This window comes from Rhea americana, unplaced genomic scaffold (genome assembly GCF_003343005.1).
Source record: "Rhea americana isolate MKP2758 unplaced genomic scaffold, rheAme1 scaffold_602, whole genome shotgun sequence".
NCBI lineage: Eukaryota > Metazoa > Chordata > Aves > Rheiformes > Rheidae > Rhea > Rhea americana.
Window position 1 is genome coordinate 78461 of NW_028186760.1, and position 9811 is coordinate 88271.

The 9811-nt window shown below is 55.1% G+C and overlaps 1 long non-coding RNA gene across 1 annotated transcript; it reads left to right on the plus strand.

Annotated features, from left to right (window-relative positions):
* Positions 1 to 129: 129 nt before the first annotated feature.
* On the plus strand, positions 130 to 5909 carry LOC146587240 (uncharacterized). The gene is made up of 4 exons (XR_014897716.1): positions 130 to 325; positions 2237 to 2444; positions 2639 to 3378; positions 5838 to 5909. It is a non-coding gene; the product is annotated as an uncharacterized LOC146587240 (long non-coding RNA).
* The last annotated feature ends 3902 nt before the right edge of the window (positions 5910 to 9811 follow it).

The window sequence follows — 9811 nt, forward strand, 5'->3', positions numbered from 1 at the left end:
AGGCATGCCGGGAAGGGTAGTCTTCCGGCTCCCGGCTTCCGGTCGGCCATTTTTGTCTGTCGGGCATGCCGGGAAGGGTAGTCTTCCGGCTCCTGGCTTCCGGTCGGCCATTTTGGCCTGGAAGGTATGCCGGGAGGGGTAGTTTTCAGAAATACCGTCAGCCCTGTTCAGGGATAAATTGTGCGCAGTTTGTATGTTATGCAGAGCTGTAGAGGAGCCTGGACATGTGTGTGAACGGAAAGAAGCAAACAGCCCCAGCAATCAGAGTAGAGTACAGAAAAGGAACTAAAAAAGACCAGGTGCCAGTGGATTCAGCGGAATGGAGGTAAGAAAGGAGCTGGCAGGTAGGAGTGCAAATCAGTTCCTTGTGGTCCAGAAAAGTCTAGCAGTTTTGCACCTCTTGGTGCTGAGACTTGGGCCGAAAAAGGAGGTGACTTCATTGGCTGTGTGCAGCCTGGGCTTTGAGACCTTTGGAAACATTAGCTTAATCGCAGTTGAAGCAATTTCATTTCTAATCACACTGGAAAACATTGCTGTATAAGTTGGTGTGGACCCAGGACTGGCATGAGCCTGTAGAAGCCAGGATGAGCCCCTATGCACCCTTAGAGGCCCGTATGACCCAGGAGGAGCCCATACAGGCTGGAACAAGGCTACATGAGACCGTGGAGGCTGGTACGAGCCCCTACGAGCCCCTAGAGGCCATCGGGAGCCCATACGAGCACACAGAGGCTGATGTGAGCCCGTGTGAGCCTGCAGAGGCCGGCAGGAGCTCCTACGAGCCTGTCAAGGCTGTCATGAGCCTGTATGAGCCCACACAATGTGAAAGGAGCCCCCGCACAGAGGCCAGCACGAGTCTGGAGGAGTGTGTAGAGCCTGACACAACCCCGTAGAGGCTGTCGTGAACCCGGAAGAGCCTGTAGAGAATGGCACAAGCCTGCATGAGCCTATAGAGGATGACGGGAGCTCGCATGAACCCATAGAGGTTGGCACGAACCACTACAAGCCTGTAGAAGCCAGCACAAGCCCCTGCAAGACTAAGAGTCCGTTGTGCCCTCCTGTGAGTCAGCAGAGGCTGGCAGAAGCCCATAGAGGCCAACGCGAGCTGGCACCGAGTCCATAGAGGATGGCACGAGGCTACAAAAACCCGTAGATGCTGATACGAGTCCCTACGAGCCGGTCAAGGCCGGCACGAGCTTGTAGAGCCTGGCATGAGTTGCTACAAGCCCACAGAGGCTGGCATGATCCCATAGAGGCCACTACAAGCCCGTAGAGGCCAGCATGAGCCCCCACAATCCTGTAGAGGCTGCCGCAAGCCCATAGAAACCTGTAGGATCCCCTAAGACCTGTAGAGGCTGTAAAGGAGGCCAGCAGAAGCCCATAGGGTTAAAGTTAAGGTCAGGGTTTAGGGTAAGGTTTAAGTTTAGGTTTAGGGTTGGGTTAGGGATCGGGACAGAATTGCCACAGGGTCAAACTTCACTTTAGCACTGCGGCCCCCTCCCCACGTACCGGGAGCAGCAGTCTTTCGGCACCGGGCTTCCGGGCGGCCGCCTGTCCCTCTCGAGGCGCCGGGAAGCGCGGTTCCCGGTCGGCAGGGCTCCCGCCGGCCAGCCGCACAGCGCGCGGCGGCAAGTCGGGAGCTGTAACTCCGGGTGCCTCTGTCTCCTCAGCCCTAAAGCAGCGGCCCGCTGCTTCCCGGATGCGTGCCGCTCACATGAGAGTCCCCGCAGATCATTGGGGACAGTGGAATTTCCCTGTTTCTCCGTAGTAGAGGGCAGGAAGAATTTTTCATCTCTGGTGTGACCGGGCAGGGTTGTCCCAGAGGCTGCGGCTGTCTCTCTTGCCAACGCAAGAGGCGAGGGGGAGCGTGAGGGGCCGTGCGGGCTCCTGGTAGTCATAGTTTTGCTCAGGAGCGGGAGAGTTGGACAGCAGCTACGAGGAGCGGCAGGGCTGGGAGGACTCGGCACAGAGCTATCTGGTTACGCAGCGCAAGAGAAAGCCCTCCGGGAAACGTGACCGGCTCTGTTTGTGTCTAAGGACCCTAAGACAGCCTGAGAGACCGTGGAACGGCCACGGGCATCCCACGGCAGCCCTGGGGACACCGTGTCACCGTCTCCCGAGATCATTGCGTTCGGGTAGCTTCAACTATCCAGAAAGAACCTGCAGGAGCCCTGGGCACAGGTACATAAGATTCCCAGGTACCTCTAAGAACCTGGAGTTATACGTGTTTTCTTTACAGAAATGCCATCTCTTGGATGCCTTGGTGCTGCTTCTGTGTTGCTCGGTGCTCAGGTCTGCTACGTTCAGATCAGCTCTTCTTGCTGCCCTCTGCTCTGTCCGAGCTGCCAGCCAGATCGTAAGGGGCGCGCGGCTAAGCGCGAGGCCGGAGCGTCTCGACTGCCCGCTAGAGGACAAACGGGAAGGGGGATCGGCGACAGGACGTGAAAGTACGTGCGGATGAAAAACGGCTGCTTTAGAGGACTAAGATGCGAGGGCAAATGAGAGCTCTGGAAGTAGCAGGCGAAAATGGTGATGAGGAAGGCGTGCTGTTAAAGACAGTACACTGGAGAAGAGAGGGAAAAATTGCTCCTATGATGAAATAAAAACCATCCTTAAGAGAAATTTGCTTTTTACCCTTCAGGTTGTGAATCTGCATGACTTCCTGAGAATTCTTCTGAGCACGTGATGTTGCAGGTCACGACCGCCTGGGCAGCGGTCCCCAAGTTGTCTGCCGAGACTGTGCAACAGCTAACAGCTGCCTGTGGAACGAAAGCAAGGGCCAGCTTCTCAGAGGTAAGATGCAGGGTCCAAGCAGGAAGATTATGGTGTTGGAGCAATGCTGTGAGAAAAACCCTGCAAATAGTTAACAAGACTCAAGGAAAGGCAGAGAGAAAAACAGTACTGCAAAGGAAAACCAGCTCTGGCCAAATAACCTCGATGAAACCACAGCACTTTGAAGAATGTGAGAGGTAGGCAAGACAAAAACAGCAGAATAACCCAGAAGTGACCTTAGGTTCATTAAGGCTTATTAACGTATTAAACTACACACCCCTGAAGGAATACTGAGATGGAAATGACACAATAATGATGCTCCTGCCTCTTCTCCGCTTCCTCTGCTAATTAACAGGAACGTGAAAGCGCAACCGCAGAGCGAATACCTAATCTAATGAAATTGTAACCAATAGAAAAAAATTGTACAAAGTACTCCCTGAAAAGTGTGTATAAATCAAGAATGAGAGGGAGAGAAGGTGTGTTAGCTTTGTGGATTTACCACCTAGCACCCATCTCTGCGCAAAAATGATATAAAAACTATCTCGACCCTGCGTGTCTATTGGTTGCTCGCACACCGGGTACCAGAACCCAGATTTCGGACAACGGCAGGTGCTTAATGGCCCAGAATCTTCAGTTTTCCCCCTTATCTCCCCAGGATTCACCTATTTGCTCCCTAACTCCCTCATGACCTATCCATTTGCCTTTAGGTGTGCTCCAAGGCACGCCTCCCCCCAAGATTTCTGTCTTTTCTTCAGAATAATTTTTTAGCCACGTAAACCACTCAGAACCCCTCTCATGCCCACCAGACGGCTCCTTTAGCCTTTCTCGTGCCCCAAGGGCTCGTCTCGGTGCCCTCTCGACCCATTAGCACCCCTGTAGTCCCTGCAGAATCCCTCGGGAGCCCTTCTTCTAGCCCCGGAGTCCTCCGGTTGGCGCTGCAGCCCCATCAGCAGCCCTTTGCTAACGCTTTGGCCATCTCTTTTGGTCTTTTATTTTCCGCCCACAGACCTCTCTTGGCCCTCTAGACCCCTTAGCACCCCTCTAGTGCACTCTGGACTACTCCTTCAGTTTTCCTTATGCTATAGAGGTTTATTTTGGTGCCATCTATACCCATTAGCCCCCCTGCTGTCCCCTCAGAATTCCCTCAGAGCCCTTCCTTCTGCCCCAGAGCCCTCCGTTGGCACTCCTGCCCCTTTAGCGGCCCGCTGCTCTGCTCTGGCGTCCTCTTTTGACCTTTTTTTTTTTTTCCCCATCCACCGACCTCTGTTGGCTTTCTAGACCCCTTAGCAGCCCTCTTGTGCACTCTGGATTGCTCTTGCAGCCTTCCTCGTGCCCCAGAGCTGTCTTTTGCTCCCCCCCACCCCCAGGCCCTGAGAGACTCTCTAGCCTTTTCGGAACCCTTCCCGCTGTCTCCCTTCTTCCCCGGAGTCACTCTTTTGGCCATGTAGACCCCTTAGCGCTCCTCTAGTTCCCCCTGGATGACTCAGCCTTCCTTGTGCCCCGGAGCCGTCTTCTGGCCCTCTAGAGCCCCTTTAGAAAGCCTCTRATTTTCTCAGAACCCCTCTGGATTTCTTCCTTGTTCCCCAGAGTCATTTGTTTGGCCGTGTGGGCCCCTTTTGAACCATTCTAGTACACTTTAGACTACTTTTTTTTCCCTTCCTTGTTTACCAGAGCCGTCGTCTGTCCCTCCAGCCCCCTTAGGATCCCGTAGTCACCACGGAATCCTTCTGGAGCCCTCCTCTGGCCGTGGAGCCCTCTGTTGGCGCTCCAAATCCTTTAGCGGCCCACCGCTCTGCTTTGATTTCCTCTTTTGGCCTTTTTTTTTCCCCCTCCCACAGACCTGTGTTGGCCCTCTAGACCCCTTAGCACCATGCTGCTCCCCTGGAAACCTTTCCAAAGGCCCCTTTCATGCCTCAGAGCTGTTTTCCCACCCTCAAGGTTCCTTAAGACCCCTCTCGCTGCTCAGACGGCCTCCTGAGGCCTTCGGCCCTACCTATCCCATAGCACCTGGGGATACAGAGCTAGCTAGTATTCCTCAGGGAACTACTCATTCCATTCAGCAACTGCATTTTCTTAATTACTCCAGGTACTACCCAAGAAACACCCCTCTTGGGAAGTACTCACATTAGAGAAGCAGGCTCGTTCCGGGAGTTTATTCCGGTATCTCGGTTTGCCCTACGGGAAACGCTCTCCGGCCAGAAGAGCCGTATTACACGGAGGCCTGAACCGATTAGACAACCGTGCGCCGCAGCCCATTATCGGCACGACGGGAAGGAACACGCGCGTCGACGTGATGCAAGTTCAAKCCAACTTTATTCCTTTGTCTATCTAGCTTATAGATCTTTTCCAGCAAGCTCATGCGTCCTCGCGCCTCGCAAAGCATTTCTATTGGTTCTCTAGCGTTGTCCACGCGCATCTGCTCACTTTCTAATTGGCTGCTGTGTCGACTCCCTTTCTGGATGCACGTCCTGTAAGTGCTCACAGACTTCTGCTTATCTTAATTTCTTAATCCCCTTGCCCTCGAGGAATTCCTCCTTGGTGACCTTGAATGCCTTGTTGCTTACTTCAGCTCTTCATAGTCCTGCAAGATAGCCAAGGCCCCGGCAACCGTGGTAGAGCATTCCCTTTAAAGGTTACGTGCAATGTTGTAGTCTTCTTCCTAAGCATAAGCACACTAGTTAGGGCAAAAAGAAGTTTAATAACATACCCCCTGGTATCACAGATATAGTATACAAAGGCTCAGTAACACAGCAGATGGCTCATTTCATCCAGAAGGTCTGTCAATGCTTTCGGTACTCTGCAGTCTAGATACCAAGCAGAAGAGAACAACTCACCTTTGCTCAGCCCTATGTATTTATGGCCGCCATTGCGTTGCCCCTCCCCTTCCGAGGGCTCGTGGGCAGGGCGGTGGGCGGGCCCAGGGCTACATAAACCACGCCCTTGCCCCAGGGAGCTCATTCCGGGTTTGCTCTCCGGTGGGAGTAGTGCTCTGGAGTTGCCTTAAAATAACAAATGCTGCAAATCGCAGCGTTTGAGGAACTAAAGCTACCTGACAACGTTTATCGCAGCGTTTGGAGAAGCAAAGGCCGTCGCTTAACTTCGGAGCGACGGGACGGCTGAACGCGGAGCCGCGAGCGTGACGGAAAACCGCTCGTACCGGGCGGTTTTTCTCTCGGGTCGATGTTTTGGCACGGCGCGTTCGGCGGGAGAAGATGGCTTCTCAGTCTCCAGGTATATCTTTTGTTAACTTTTAGTATTGGGGTCTAGCGTTCCTGTGTGTATTGTGGAAGGGTCCCAACTTCATCGCTGGGTTCTTCCACGATGATGATTCCTGAGGAACTGTTTGTTCCTCTCTTGGGCTACAGATGAAAGGAGGTGGCAGAGGTTCTTAGAAAGCATTTCCTCCTACTTTCACAGCCTAGGTGGTTTTTTTGTTTTGTTTTTTTGGTAGCATCTCCAGTAATTCAGATGTATGTGAGCTGTTGCTCTCATCAGCTGGTCTGATGGCCTACTTCATGGATGTTTTGCTGCTCCTCAGCAATATTATCAGCCCTGTTTAGGGAGATACTGTTTGAGGGTTTTGTGGTATGTAGACTTGTGGAAGAGTGTAGACTTTATATGAAGAGAGAAGGAAGCACCCTCCCTCCCTGTAGCTGCAGTATCGTGAGAAATGTAGTCATCTCCTTGGAAATGCAACCCCAGCATAGGTAAGCACACGTGCTTCGAGAGCTCAAAAATCGACCTACGTATAACTAATCAACTCCCCTCTTTTCCTGCCCGAGCATTAGTGCCGAGCAGGAAGAAACCGGTGGACTTYCCCGAGCGAGCGGGAAGCRAYTTGCAGCGTTGCCTTCCAGCTCCTTTCTTATATTTGTGSCCCCGAACGCGCTGCCGCGTACCGTTTTGCGGCTGCGCTTCTGASCCTTACTCCGGCTTTAGGGGCCGCCCGCTCTGTTTTTTCAGGTACCGTGGGGCCCTTTCCGAGAAGCGTCCGAGGGTTTCCGGCGAGGTAGAGCGGGTGATCGTACCGGCGTTTCAGTCGGTTGAGGGCCGGTCAGCGCTGCCTGGCAGCGTATTAAGTTTGTTGCGTTGGTTTTCCAGGTACCGTGGACGTCACCGCAGAGAAGCTGCGGGAGCTCGGAATCGGCGCGGCACGGGCGAGCGGCGCACGCACGGCGCTTCGGCGGAGGAGGCTCTCGCGGACGAGGCCGCGGCCGGCCGGCGCGGGGGCGACCGCTCCTGTTCCGATTCGGCGGGTGACGACGGCGAATGCGGTGACCGAAGGAAGATGAGAGAGCGTGCGGCTGCCGTCGCGGATGTCTCTTCAGTACAGATGGTGACCCCGAGAACTCCAAAAGCTAAGTCGAGGGGCGAAGAGCATCGGGGTGTCTTGGCTGTGTGCGTGTGTGCGCGTGCCTGCTGACATCTGGTGCGGTGTGAGGGGCTCTTCTGGTGAGTGCTGTGGGTGAAGCAGGTGCGGCGGAGGGTGGATGGGAGGAAGCGAGAGCGAGCTAGGCGGGGCAGCTCCAGCCTGTGTCCGTGTTCTTGTATAGTCTGTGTTGTGTGTTTTAGCTCTGCTACCTTTTGCTCAGGTCTTGATGTCACTTTTGTCCTTCGCGCTCGAGGAGCGCGGCCCGCACCGCGCAGCAGTAGCGCGGTAGGTAGGCATCCGTCGTCTTTTGCGTGGCGTCACTCATCGGCATCACGGTGACGGATCTCCTCTCGTTCCGTGTGGCCGGCTAAAAGGGGCGGTCCGTCGCTCCGGCTTTGCGTCGTAGCCATTTGCGGCCAACCATCTTTGCCGTCGTCGTGGCATCGTCGGCCGCTCTCGTTTCGCATCTCTGCGGCGTCCTTTCAGGGTTTTCTTCCCTGCGTCGTCGCCACGTCGGATCTTTCTCGCCGGCCTTTCTCGCGTCGATCTTTCCGGCTTTGCCGGAGCTCTCGCCATCGGAAGCGGTGGCACTCGGTTCTTTTCTGGTCTTGTGCAGAGTATCAGAGCTGCACGATTGTGGTGTTGTAGAGCTTTCTAGTCCGCAGCATCTTATGCGTGGGAGTAGTTTTTCTTGCATAGGGCTTTCCTGTGTGTTTCTGTCTAATGTTTCTTTGTCTGTTTGGGGCTGGAGCTGCCTCGCCTGTCGGCGTTAGCAACGGTAGCACGTAGAGCGCACCAGTGACGGACCAGAGCGGCGATCGATCGGCCTCCTCGTGCTCTGCTTTGTTTTTTGGCAGGTGCGGAGCGGCATTCCCAGCGGGCCGAAGGGAGACGGAAGAAGAAAGGGTTGTGCTATAAGAAGATGAGCTAGAGTTGGTTTTGGAAGGAGAGCGGTGCGGTCGACAGTTCCCTTGTTAATTTTTGCTTTGCGCTTGTAGGTGCGGAACAATGTGCAACGAGGGTCCCTCTCCTCCGGGAGGAGCACGGCGAGGCGAGCGTTTGTCCGAGAGAGGAAGCGGAGCCCGGTATAGGGCCGTCGTCTTGTTGATGCCGTCCCCGTTGCCCGCTCCTGTTCTTATTTTACAGGTGTGTGGCACGCCTCGGCATGGCAACACGTAGTCTGGCGGTCAGGATGGGCGCGTGGCACAGGTAAGTGTTATAGTGAGTTACGGTTGTCGATGGGGTGTGGTTTTTGGCATCACCTCCAGGTGTAGTCTTTCCTCTGGTTTTGCAGGAAGYTGCGGAGAGGAGAAGGTGAGCGGCAACAAGAAGGCTGAGCGGGCGTGTGCGTGGGGGTTCTCATCAGACTGGAGTTCCGCTGTTCGATGGGGTAGTGCCAAGGTGCTGCTCAGTAATTTATTTTTTTCCTTTCTTTTTGAGGTGCTGCGTGGGCTTTTTCCAGGAACGTTTGAGTGTTTGAGGTGAGCCAGAATGGGTGAGTAAAACGGCGTGTCAGTTGTAGGGCTAAGTCGATGCTGCCTAGCAGAAGAGTACTTCTGTTCTCTTGTTTTTTCCAGGTGCCGCGGGTGTTCCGACAACCGCGACGGAGCGTGGAATTGGCGTGGCGCGGGTGAGCGGAGCGACGATAACGGTTTGGGGGAGGGTGCTGTCGCAGAAGAGACCGAAGCTGACCGGGTTTGGCGGGTGACGAAGGCGAACGCGGCGACCGAAGGAAGATCGGAGAGGATGCGGCCGTTATCGAGGATGACTCCTGAGGACGGATGGCGACTCGCACYGCTGCAAAAGCTAAGTTGAGGGGCAAWGAGCGCGTGCGGGGTGTATACGTGCACACTGACATTCRGTGTAGTGCGGAGGGTTCTTCTGGCGATTCCTGTGTGAGGCGAGCGCAGCAGAGGGTGTACGGGAGAAAGCGAGGGTGCGCTAGGCGGGGCAGCTGCAGCTTGTGTCTGCGTTGCGTGTAGCTGTGATACCTTTTTTCTCAGGTCTTGATGTCACTCTCGTTCTTTGTGCTCGAGGAGCACGGCCCATACCGTGCAGCAGTAGAGCGATAGGCATCCGTTGTCTTTTGCCTGGCGCGACTCATCGGCATCCTGCCAAGGGATCCYGTCTCATTCTGCGCGGCCAACTAAAAGGGGCGGTCCGTCGCTCCGGCTTCGCGTCCCGGTCGTTCGCGGCCGATCGTTTCCGCGGTCGTCGTCGAGGCCTCGTCGGCTCTCGTCTTCCGGGACCGCTCTCGTTTTGCATCTTACTGGCGCCCTTTCGGGGTTCTCTTCCCTGTACGGCCACAGCTCGGGGTCTTCCGTGGCCGGCTGCTTCGGCATCGACTCTCCCGCCTTTGTCGGCACCTTTGCGTCACGGACGCTGGTATTTGACTCTTTTGTGGACTYGTCCRGAGCATCAGAGCCGCACAGCTGTGGCATTGTAGGACTTTCTGGCTAGCAAAGGTGTGTGTGTGTTTCTTTTTGTGTAGGACTCTGCTTTGTGTTTGTGTCTGTCCGTCCGTTTGGGGCTGGAGCTGCCTTGCCTGTGGGTGTTAGGAGCGGTAGGATGTAGAGTGTGGCAGGGATGGCTCGGAACACTGATCCGCCAGCCTGCGCGCTCCCCTTAGTGCTGTTTTGCAGACGTGCTGCAGCAGCCCACGTGCCCAAG